The sequence below is a fragment of the Lygodium microphyllum genome, chromosome 13 (genome assembly GCF_053477565.2).
Source record: "Lygodium microphyllum isolate KBCC chromosome 13, Lygodium_microphyllum_v1.1.10, whole genome shotgun sequence".
Classification (NCBI taxonomy): Eukaryota; Viridiplantae; Streptophyta; class Polypodiopsida; order Schizaeales; family Lygodiaceae; genus Lygodium; species Lygodium microphyllum.
The window spans coordinates 62,429,976-62,443,272 of record NC_141147.1 but is presented as its reverse complement, the minus strand read 5'-3'; the positions used below and the strand labels follow the sequence as shown (position 1 = coordinate 62,443,272).

The 13,297-nt window shown below is 41.0% G+C and overlaps 1 pseudogene; it reads left to right on the top strand.

The window, feature by feature from the left end:
• Positions 1 to 11,209: 11,209 nt before the first annotated feature.
• Positions 11,210 to 12,644, top strand: LOC148026689 (flowering-promoting factor 1 pseudogene; annotated as a pseudogene).
• The last annotated feature ends 653 nt before the right edge of the window (positions 12,645 to 13,297 follow it).

Here is a 13,297-nt window from a genome sequence, read left to right as displayed (position 1 = left end):
AACACGAGGGGAACAAAAAAAAAAAAGGTGATTCCAATATCCACGCAAAAAGGGGGTCTAAGGGTTTATAGAACATGGAGGGTGATAAGACCTTTGAGGCCTTAGTTTTTCCAGAGGAAAAAGGGGGCTTATAAGGTTTTAAAAAAAACCAGGGGGTTAATAATCCCAAAAGAAGGGCTTAAGGGTTTAACATGGGGGGTTCCGAAATGCCAAGGAAGGGGTTTTAGCACGAGGGTGAAAGGGGGGTTAGGAGGATTTTAAACCCGGGGGAAAAATTTGATGAGGCAATAACACGGGGGATGAAAGGGGGCTTAAGGGAATAAAAATCGGGGGGGAGGGGGGGGTTTAATAAAAGGTATAAGAAGGGGGGTTAAAGAGGTCCCCCCTTTGGAAGCTTCCAAGCTTCTAGAAGCTTGGGGGGGGTGTCAAGATTGTGGGAGAGAAGGAAGGAGTCTCACTTGTAGCTTTCTTGCTTGCACAATGGGGGAATACACACAGAGGTGGAGGCTGAAAACAGTTTTCCTCTTCTTAGTTGTGTAAGCCAAAAGAACTCCCATACAAAGAAATAGAGGAACCCTATATATGGGTCTCAAACCAAACTCAACTAACTAAGGTGGCATACTAACTGAGCCACGAACTAGAGTAGATAAGGATAGCTATCATGTAGCTATTATTCATGGGCGGTGTACCAACCGCATCTACAACTGACAAGTCGGTGACATAAATGCACAACGGTCACCCTGGCATATCACGAGTGGAGCTCGATATCTCAACACTCCCCCTCGAGCTCAATCCCAATTCCTGCACACCAAGCAAGTCTCTGAACTTGCGCAGCTTCTCTGCGCCCAATGCCTTCGTAAATATGTCAGCTACCTGATCCTCTGTGCTGACATAAACTAGATCAATAAGACCTAGTAAAACCCTCTCTCGCACATAGTGATAATGCACCTCAATGTGCTTTGTTCTAGCATGATAGACTGGGTTATTTGCCAAGTGTATACTACTCATGTTGTCACAATAAATGACAACTGGCCCATCTGTAGGCTGATGCATATCATAAAGTAGCTTATGCAACCAAGCTACCTCACATGCAGCCATTGCTCCGCCCCTGTACTCAGCCTCTGTGCTGGATAAGGCAACTGTAGGTTGTTTCTTGCTGCTCCAAGTGACTGCAACACTCCCAAAAGAGAACACATATCCACTGGTAGATCGTCTATCAGAAACGCTACCAGCCCAATCACCATCAGTGTATCCATGCAACTGTATCTGAACCCCAGCCTCATAAAATAGTCCATACTGCAATGTGGACTTCACATACCTGAGTATGCGTCTAGCCGCATCCAAATGCGGTTTCCTTGGAGCCTGCATAAACTGACTTACCAATCCAATAGCATAGCTCAAATCTGGCCTGGTAATAGTCATATAAATCAAGCTTCCTACTATGCGTCTGTACATAGTAGGGTCTTCCAGAAGCTCACCTGCATCTATGCTCAGCTTCACATTCTGCTCCAAAGGAACTGAAATAGGCTTACAGCATGTCATTCCATATTTGGACAGCATGTCCAATCCATACTGCCTCTGCAAGAGCTGTATCCCACTTGGTGATCTAATCACCTCAATGCCCAAGAAATAACGCAGCTCTCCCAAATCCTTCATCTCAAACTTCTGCTTCAATAGCATTTTCACATGAAGGATATCTTCATCACTATCACCTGTCATAATCAAATCATCAACATAAATGACAAGTAGCATAATACCTTTCTCTGTTTTTCTCACATAAAGTGAGAAATCTGCCTTGGAAATCTGAAAGCCAATAGTGACAAGATACTGTCCTATCTTGTCAGACCATGCTCTAGGTGCTTGCTTCAAGCCATACAAGGCTTTCTTCAACCTGCAAACAAACTCGGGATGAACACCATGCACATAACCTGGTGGCTACTCCATATAGACCTCTTCTTGCAAATCACCATGCAAGAAGGCATTCTTTACATCCATCTGATGTAAAGAGCATCCCTTTGATGCAGCCATAGCAATGACTGCTCTTACGGTTGCCATCCTTGCAACCAGACTGAATGTTTCTTCATAGTCAATGCCATATGTTTGTGCATACCCCTTGACTACTAATCTTGCCTTGTATCTGTTCACAGAACCATCTGCATTGTGCTTCACCTTATAAACCCAGTTACAGCCAATTGCATTTTCACCTTTAGGCAAAGATACCAACTCCCATGTAGAATTTGCTTCCAAGGCATCCATTTCTTCATCCATGGCTTTCTCCCATTTTTCTTTTCCCATGGCTTGCTCAAAAGAAGTGGGTTCTGGTTCCTGTATCACTTTGACCATATATGCATAGTGAATAGCTGTAAATCCATCATATTTCATCCTATCCACGAGATACCTAGCTCTGGTAGACCTGCGCAAAGTAGGTTCACTCCCAGGTACTCTCAAAACATCCATGGTCTTTCTTACTCCAGGTGTAACAATAGAAGGAATACCCAGCTCATCATCAATGCTCTGTTCTGAGCCACTGGATTCACCATCCACATAAGAGTGACCTGCATTCACATCAAACATGGGCTGATCTACCTTCTCTTTTCCTTTTCGTGATACCTGCATACCACTATCTGCATTGCTTTGAGAAGATTCTCCTGATCTCAATCTGCCTGTCCATGGCGAAGAATGTGAACCACTGCTAGAGGACGCCCCAGGTCCACTACTATCTTGTGACTGCTGCTGTGAATTCTGTGCAGCATTACCATTTTGTGCATCTACATCATCAATCACATTTACTGGTTTATACCAGCTACTCATCTCATCAAAAACAACATCTCTGCTCACTATAAACTTACGAGTAGAAGGGTTATAGCATCTATACCCTTTTTGCTCTACAGAGAGTAACCAATAAAGATGCACTTCTCAGCTTTTGGATCCAACTTGGATCTCAACTCATCTGGCACATTACATAGGCAATGCAACAAAAAATTTTCAAATGAGAAATATCTGGTTTCCTACCAGTATACCTCTCCTCTGGAGTCATCCCATGTATTGCTGCAGTGGGAGTCCTGTTCATTATATAGACTGCTGTAGCAACTGCTTCAGCCCAGTAAAAATCTGGCAAGTATTTTTCGTTGAGCATGGCACGAGATACCTCTCCAATATGCCTGTTTTTCCTTTTTGCAATTCCATTTTGTTGTGGGGTATGACTGCACGAATATTGCTGCTTTATGCCATGCTCCTGCAGGAACCTTGCAAACTCATTTGAGAGGTACTCTCCCCCTCCATCTGACCTTAGGCATTTTATTTGCAGGCCTGTTTCTTTTTCAACCATAGCTTTAAGAGTTTTGAAATGCCCAAAAACTTCACTTTTCTTTTTCATAAAATACACCCAAACTTTTCTGCTATAGTCATCAATAAAAGTGACAAAATAATGACAGCCTCCAAGAGATGCAGCTTTAGTAGTCCACACATCAGAGTGGATTAATTCCAATGGCTTCTCACTCTCTTGAACATGTCTAGGAAATGGTTTCCTTGCCTGTTTTCCAAATTGACAGGCTTCACATACCTTATGCATTTCTGCAACCTTGAATTTAGGCAATCTTGCAACAATATTTTGGGCCTGCATTGATTTAAGTCGCTGTACATTAACATGACCAATGCGTTTATGCCAGATATCAATATCTGCAACTACACCGGTCCCATGTGCAAACATTGCTGCACTCAATTCAGACATGTCTGCATCCAACGTAAACATTCTGCCCTTCTTCTTTCCTTTTGCTATCAAGCGACCTTTATTTTTCATATCCTCAACAAAGCATCCATGAGGATTAAATCTGACCTGCAAGCCCTGCTCAACCATTTGACCAACAGAAACCAGATTCTTGGTGATATTCGGGACATGAAATACATCGGACATGTATTTCTTTTTCCCATCCTGCATAGACAAAGGAATTTTTCCAATCTGCACAATAGGATGTGCAGTATCATCACCAGTCTCCACAAATCCTGGTTTTTCCATTTTCCTTGCATCCTCCATCCATTCTGCATGACCTGTCATGTGGTTTGATGCACCTGAGTCAACATACCACACACACATCATTGCTTTCTTCTACACTTGTCACAGAATTGTTCATGTGCTGCACCATAAACAAATGCTCATTTCTGTCATCACCCTGTCTACTAGAAGATGCATAATTTTCTTGTTGCAATTTTCCATTCATGATGTCATTCTGGCCATCCACCACGACCTCTTTGGCTCCCCCTGCCTCTAGAGTTACCACGTCCTCCTCCATAGGACTGGTTTTCTTGAGTTTGCTGCATATTCTGATTTCTACCACGGCCTCCAAATCGGCCTCCTCTACCTCTGCCTCTACCTCTTCCAGCATTTGAGTAGAAGACAGCTTCTTTTGAAGTTTCTCCTGAAGAAGATGCACCACCATTTCTCTGCTCCTCAGAAATTAGAAGAGCAATCAACTCCTCAAAATCAGGAAAACTTTCACGAACTGGAATGGATGTCCGAAACTGTGCATAATCCTTTCCTAGACCATTCAAGGTCACAGAAACTAAATCATCATCTTCCACTGGCGACCCAATGGAAGGAAGTGCATCTGCAATCTTCTTCACCTTCATGTGGTAGTCATTGATGCTCATACTTTCTCTTTGCACATTATGCAACTCCTGCTTGAGCTGCATTTTCCTGGCTTGCGTATTTGTGCTATACATTTTTGACAAAGTATCCCATGCCTCCTTTGGCGTACTTGCATCCTGAATATGCACAATCATAGAGTCTGAAATACTGATAGACAGCCAGTACATAACTTTCCTGGCTCTCTCATGCCATGCTTTGAACGCCTGCATTTGCTGTTGATTGGGAACATCAGGAAGAACTGGTTCTTCTTCATTTCCTACAACAAATTCCCAATATCCTTTTCCCATAAGGAAATTCATCATTCTAAACTTCCATGCTTGGAAGTTATTCTTGTCAAGCTTTTCAGTGACAATCTGTGAAAGAGAATCAGACGCCATTACAGAATACTGCAAAAAGTTCTGTCACTGCAAAGAACACAGCTTCAGCCTCACAAGGGCTAATCTGCAAAACTGACGAAAGTGGTATTTGACCACATAGTCACTTCATAGTGACGATTTTGCATCAACAGGCAACAAGGATGATTCTGTAACTCCCAATGTCTCTGCGCATAGGCATACAATGCAATTTCTACAGTAACTTTTCACCGACCTGTAGAACAGTGGTCGCACAGCATAAAACAGGGCCTTTTCCTGAGTGCGTGCAGAAAATTTCCGCCTCCAAAAAAAGCCCCGAAATGGCCTCAAATAAAAAAAATAGGGTCGCCAAGGGCTAAAGCCCTTACTCGCAGCATATACTGCCCTCTTGCTTCACCGCAAAGGGCGTCTCAACCTGAGACAATGCACTCTTGCAATTTCCGGCTGTGCTGCCTGCAGAGATCTGCTCCCAAAAAAGAAAATGAAAGCAACACGGCTCCTCTTACCAGAACACCGCGAGCTTGGCTTGCTTTCTTGAGCTCCTTACCACGAACAAGGCTTTGATACCATGTCAAGATTGTGGGAGAGAAGGAAGGAGTCTCACTTGTAGCTTTCTTGCTTGCACAATGGAGGAATACACACAGAGGTGGAGGCTGAAAACAATTTTCCTCTTCTTAGTTCTGTAAGCCAAAAGAACTCCCATGCAAAGAAATAGAAGAACCCTATATATGGGTCTCAAACCAAACTCAACTAACTAAGGTGGCATACTAACTGAGCCACGAACTAGAGTAGATAAGGATAGCTATCATGTAGCTATTATTCATGGGCGGTGTACCAACCGCATCTACAACTGACAAGTCGGTGACATAAATGCACAACGGTCACCCTGGCATATCAGGAGTGGAGCTCGATATCTCAACAGGGGGGGTGATTAAGACCGTCAGTCTCGATGGCGCAATGGAGGCGGCTCCTCCCTCCCTCGACGGTGTCGCATCCCACTGCCCAGGCGGCCAGCAACAGCGAGTCCGTCCCCTTCTCAGTCCTTCAAGTGGCACAGGCAGCTCAGCCCTCCCCTCCTTCACTCACGGATGCTTTGGGCAACGTCACCCTTATGATAATGCTGTCCTCCTCCTTTTTTTTTCCTAGCGGCAGCAACGCAGTGGTTTAAATAGGGGAGGGGAGGGGGATCCTCCCTCTCCTTCGTGTCAGCACGCATGGCACTACTCCTTGCGAGCTCCCACCAAGGAGCTTCTGGCTTCTTTCTATTCCCCTCCCCTTCCAGCACAACTGTCGGCTGGGGAGGGGAATAAATAAAAAAAAATTGCATTTATCCTTTTGATATTTTACAAACACACAATGCAGTTCACTCTCTCTTTCACTTCCTCTTTCGCTCTTTCGCGCAAAATGTCGCTCTTGGGTTTCGGCCCACTTTTTTTCGTCTGAGTACCATTACTGTTTGCATCACACAGCGACGCCGCTAATTTGCATCGAAAATGGCCGTCGCTATTCTCTTATATTCTTGTAGTAAAAAGCTTCGCTACTATCCATCGCTATGGCCATATACGCTTGTAGTGATAGGATTGTCAAGTATAGATAAAATTTTCAAGCTTGGTATCTTGAAAATATTGTTTAGAAAATCTTTTCAACTTGGGAATTTTCAAAAATATTACTCTTGCTGCTACCTAGATGACATTTGATCTCAAAATCAAACTGCTTTGGTGTTTCTATTTACTTCTTTTTCTCATATTTAGATTATCTTGGGTGAAAATCCACTTAAAACTCTTATGATCTATCACTAGATTGAACCTTCCTCCTAATAGAAAGTGTCTCCATAGTTTTAAGGCATAGATCATAAAGGTCATGATTAGTGTACTTTGAATCAAAGGGTTTAAGCTTTCTTAATGTGCAGGCTATAGGTCTGCTTTCTTATACCATTACTCCTTGGATTGCTAGTCCACTTACATCAATGAAATGGTTGGGTGAAGGTTGGGAGTTTTGGTATACTTTTAAACTATGTGCATGAAGAAAAGGTCTTTTCAAAGTGTGACTTAACATTAAGATATTATCATATCCAAATAGAGGAACAAGATATCTCAAAGACTATCCTTAGTACTAGGTATGGTCATTCATGCCATTCAAATCAAGGAACAAGATATTACCTTCAGCATTAGATATGGTCATGCATGCCATTCAAATTGACTTGATAATATTCAGTCAATTGATGCAATATATATTTCAGTCATATGTAGATGTTTTTTTGTTAGTTATATTGATATACTCTAAGGTACTAAAGAACCATGAAAATCATCTAAGGATAACATTACAAACCCTCCAAGAGAATCAAGTCTATGCCAAGAAAAGCATAACAAAATTGAATACTTAGGATACATTATCTCTACCAACTGAATCTTGGTAGACCTGGCAAAAGTGAAACATATCCTAGATTAGTTTATATCTAAGTCGATAAAGAAAATTTGAGGATATTTGGGAATAATAGGATAATATCGAATCTTCATCAAGGATTATTCCCTTATAGAAACACCTCAAACTAATATATTGAAGAAAAACACTAGAAGCATATGGAAAATTGAACACATGAAGGGGCACTTCAATAAGCTCAAGGAAGTTGTAACTACTATCCTAGTGTGTAGGATACTTGTTCTTGATCCTTACTTGATTTAGTCCTTTGAAGTCTAAGAGACCCATCTTTCTTCTTCTAGAGAAGAACAAGTATGCCCCAAGGTGAAATACTTGGGTGAGTGAATCCTTGCTCAATCAATGATCATAATTTTTCCTTAGGCTCAATGACTTCAGGTATGAATATCATGTACAATCATCTAGATATTGATTTAGCTCCAGACATTAGTTCTATCTTGTGACAAAGTTCTCAATTTCGAGGGTAGTTGAGTCAACTCTTTTAGAAAGACATCTTTGAATCATTTACCTAAGAAAGTAATGTGCTTTGTTTAGTCATTTCGGCCTTATTTAATTGGATCATATAGATGGAATACCCTTTCTTTAGTCCTTTCCATTTGCCTTGGCTATTGGTTCTTCCAACTTTTCCATATGTTTGCATGGTATTCTATTCCAAGTCTTAGAAGATCACCTCCTCTTTGGCACATAGAAATTGAGTAGCTTTGTTCTTCTTAAGCTAGTCCATTTCCAAGGTACAATCATAGAATCCCAAAGGTAGAATTTAGAATTCAACTTTTGTTACTTGGTTGTCTAGCTCAAATTATACTTTTCTTGAGGTAACTTCCTTTCCACTAGCCAATTCTACCACCATTTTCTTTATTTTCCTAGATTCTAGTCCAATTTTCTAACAATCTTTATGCAAGAAAAGAATGATTACTTCCACAATCAATGTAATTTTTTAATAAATTAGTCTTACAATTTGATGGATTTTGAATTATAGAGTATTGGTGGTTTGCTCCTTTATTCTCAGTAATAGCATGTATGGGTCCTCTTTTAATTTCATTGCCTAGGGTGCATTCATCGTGTTGGCCCATGATTGTATTATTCTAGCTCTGACTACTCTTCTACGATCATAGAATTAGTTATTATTATCGTTTCTAGGGCCTCTCCTGGTTGATTGATTTGGATTAGGATTCTGAGGAAAATTTTGGTCACTTGCTTTCAAATATCTAGTCCTTCCACACTAGTAGCAATGCTTGTTGCATATCCTAGTTTGTCCTTGAGTAATGGTATTAGTCCAACCATTTTCTCTAGCATTACCTATATTAGTGCCATACTTTGGATAGTTCCTTCTATAGTTGCTATTTACAAGGCAGTTCCTTTGACCCTTTTGAGTCATTTCTTTGGTTATGGGCTTTGCTTGCATTAGAATATCCTCAAGGTTTGTTGCTACCATTGATTCAAGATCAGTATCCAAAGATGGATTCAACTCTTGGCATAACCTCACAATCTATTGAGTTGACATCATCGTGGTGTATACTTTTGAAGACTCACAAACTTTGAGTAATATCCTTCCATGGTTAAGTTCAAGTGGTGAAGGTTATAGTATTCATACATCTTGATGACTCGAAAGATGGGGGTAGATATTGCTCTTTTAGTGTTTCCTTAATGTGCTTCCAAGTTTTGGAAGCTTCAGTCACTACCTTATCTTGGCATTATTGTTTCCATCAATGTTTGGCTTCACACGTAAGATGAAGATGTGTAGTTATGGATTGATTAAAAATTTTAGTTTCAGGAAGTAAAAAGTAATAATCCATGGTTTTGATCTAGGCTTCAACATCTTGTTCGACCATGCATCCTTAAACTTAGGTGGCAATGTTTATGTCAAAAGGAATTTCTTCTCCTTGCAGCTCCTTATAAGTATCATCAACCCATATTACTTATGGTGATTCTGATTGAACACGAGCCAAATATTAGGATTCGATTTCTCAAGAGTCTAAGACTTTTCTCTCTTACACGCTTTGTAATAGAAAATTATTATAGTCTTTACTATCAAAAACATATGTTAAATATGTTTTGTCCTCAATCAAGGACTTTATGCAATGGTATAGTTACAAAAACAAGGGATTTATCATGTTATAGACCGTAGGTAAAGGGGAATATCCTCTAATAGCATTTTCATTTCGGCAAATCTTATAGCTAAGCTCCTCCAAAAAAACTCAACAAAATTTCTTTAGAAAGTCTTATAGAAAACATAATCATAAACATGAGCAACATTAGAGTCTTCCTTCAAGACTCAAATCTTCCCTCAAGGTGAAGATGGGAGAGACACCCTCAATCTAACGAGTTGAGAGAAAATAAAGAAGAAATTAAGAGACTTTCTCAATATATTTAATAGTAAAAAAACTATGACACTCTACTTCATGGGAAGTCATAGTCTCAAACAAGTACAAGCACATTGAAAATAATCAGTAAAACTAGTTAAAATTTCCTAAGTGGAGGACTAAAGTTATTAGATTACATGCCATCATGGGCCAATTTATAGGTCATTCAATCTAGTCCCTCCAATTGGTGTTAGTCTAGGTCCTTTCAATTAGGCACAAGATTAGACCTAGACTTGAAAAGATTTGAAAAGATTTGAAAAGACCTAGGGCCCTTTCAATTAGGCACAAGAAAAGATTTGAAAAGATTTGGAAGACCTTATCGACAAAAAGTGCAATGTATGCATTGTGGAGGAGATCACCTACCATCAAAATACATGAGATCTAGTTGGTAGTACATGAATAATGAATGCTTCGGCATGAGATGCCATAAAAATAAGCCCCAATAAGACCCCCTTACCATATTCTCTATGCTAACTTTGGCTATCAACAACACCAACAACAAAAATTTACTAACCATTTGCATGATAAAGGTAGAGAATTTGAGAAATGGATGCAGACACCTTTACCAAAATGCATTTCTTTTTACATGCAAGACCTCTATTCTTCAAGTAAGAGATCAATATTTGTCAATTAGATTATGGAAAGGGCCACAACAAGTCATAAATCTAATGATGTCATCTCTTAATTCACCCTAACTAATCATCTTGGAATTACTTATACAATAGACCTAATAAAAGAAAGGGGTAGAATAACAGTAGACTTGAACAATTAATTCCCTTTTCAAATCTTTTCAAAGAAAAGGTTCAAAGAGCCATGTTCCACGAAGGAAGGGAAAGTGCAACACATTCAACATCTCACTACAACCCCAATTAAATCAAACCAATGCATAAGAATAATATTCACCCTCATGCACCATACCTATCTCTCACATTTTCTACTTGTACAACAATAACACTAAGGTATGTACTATATCTACACATCACAAATCACATCAAACAAGCCATCACGTTAAAACCAAAATACATGAACTACATTACTAGTAACGGGGATGGCTACTAGTAACAGGGATGGCCACATACATGGGCACTAAAACCTCCCTTTGAACATAAATATCATGCAGCATGCTCATGTCTAGAGCCTAAATCTCGTGCTTATTTCATTGGATGATGAGTGGGTGACCTGATGGCACCATGAGACGTGTGGGAACTTGCAAGGTCTGCAGAGTTCACATTAGGGCTAATAAGGAAAAGGAGGAGGCGAAGGGTCGCATAATAAAAGAAATGAAGTAATCGTGGGATCGATCTCCTCCTTCCCAGTACATGGAAGCATAGTTGAGAGAGAGAGAGAGAGAGAGAGAGATTTAAAGTCCATGCACACCGAGCCACAATCAAACCAGCACCACCTTCTTCTGACTCCTCTCTCTCTCTCTCTCTCTCTCTCTCTCTGTGGTGCAGTGTAACCCACTCACCAGAAAGCACAGCAAGGCAGAGACCCCCCATCTCTATTCGGTTATGGTTGAGGCTTGCTCCCTACCTTCAAAAGCTCCAGCAACCCGCCCTATCTCTCTCTCTCTGTCTCATAATCATCTATCTTGCGACCACGCGCAATCTCTGCTGCTTTCTTTGCCCCTCTCCTAATGTGAACTGCTTGCAAGGAGGTACTTCCATTGCTAGACTTAGAAGATCACCCACCATCCGCCCTTGAGGGACATAAATAAATATGGCGGGCGTGTGGGTGTTCAAGAATGGAGTGGCCAAGCTGGTGCAGAACCCCCTGATGATGGAGTCCATAGATGGGGTGGGTACCGAGCCTCAGTATGCAGGGAGGAGGAAGATGCTGGTGTACCTCCCCACAGGCCAGGCCATATCCTCCATGGATGAGCTCGAGGAGAAGCTTCTGATGCTCGGCTGGGAGCACTACCCGGACAACGATGACCCTGACAAGCTCCAGTTCCACAGGTGCTACTCCTGCTCCCACCTCATCTCCCTCCCTCGGGACTTCCGCAAGTTCAAGACCATGCACATGTATGACATCGTGCTCAAGAACCGAGAGTATTTCGAAGTCAGGGATCAATGACCCCCCATCAATCCCCTACTTCTTCGTATATTCATTGCACTTTCTTATGCTGCAGTGGCCATATTACACATTCTTCAGTCAGGGATCGATGACACCCCATCAATCCCCTACTTCTTTGTACATTCATTGCACTTTCTTATGTTGCAGTGGCCATATTACACATTCTTCAGTCAGGGGTCAATGACCGCCCCATCAATCTCCACTTCTCCGTCCTTAACGCATTCTATGCCTTCCCTTGTGTTGCAATGGCCGTATTGCACATTCGTTATTACATTGCTTATGCTGCAATGACCTTTGCATTTCGTTGTGTTGCATTGGTCCTACACATCCATTGCATTTCTTTGGTTGCAATGGCCATTGCATTTCTTGCCACGACGGCCATATACACTGATTGAATTTCTTATGTTGCAAAGGGTCTTTTGCATTTCCTGACACCTGCGTTGCAATGGCCAATATATGACACACAGAGCCCCATACCCACATGTGCCTTTATCATCACTGCACTGCTGCAAAGGCCTCTCTCCTGATGGGCATCTCTCTTATCGGTGGAAGTCTGAGAAATTTGGCTGCATACAATGCTTTGTGTAATCATCCATGCTTTTACGCTCTCAAAAGTGAGAAGCTCATGCAGTTTACTTGCACTACTCATCGGTGATTTAAGAGAGATGCCCTTTGTGCACAGCTATGGCTGTGGTGTGTGTAAGCCTTCGCAGCTGAATTGTGAACCAATGATGCCTCTAATGCCCCTCATGGCTCCTCGAGCATCAGAAATTGTCATGGAGATTTGAACTACTGAGAGATTCAAGGACTCAGATGTATGTTAATGATTCAACGTTTGTCTCTCATGTGGTGTCTTCCATGGTCGTTTTTATTGCATATATTGAGATATTGACTCAGGGCATTCGAATCTGGTCCTGCAGTGCTATGAAGTTGGTAAAGGATTTGCCTTACTCATTTACGAATGGTGCAAAGTTCAAACTGCTGAAGGAATGGACAATTCTTTGATTGTAGAATCATGGCCCATGGGTAGTGTGTCAGTTTTGCAGATTAAAAACGTTTGTCCCATGTGCTAACGTGGTAGGATCTGTTGGCCCATTAAAATCCCCTCATTGAAGCTCTCAATAAAAGTACAGTAAAGCCATAACGGTATATGGATAATGGAAGTTATAGCTGTTAATCTATAAAGCTGGGATTTGGATTGTTTTTCTTCCACTTTTCTTTTTTTAATAAATGTAAATAATTAATTGATATTGCTGTCAACAATACACACATTTGCATCTTAAGTTGGCTTCAAGCATCTCAAGCAAGCACAAAATTTGTAAGTTGGGTTTGTGAAGTTTCGTAAGTCACTTTCTATGTTTTACAAGGGAAGATGAGATTTTTTTCTTCTTTGAAAGTGTAAATTTCTATTGAAATAAAATAGA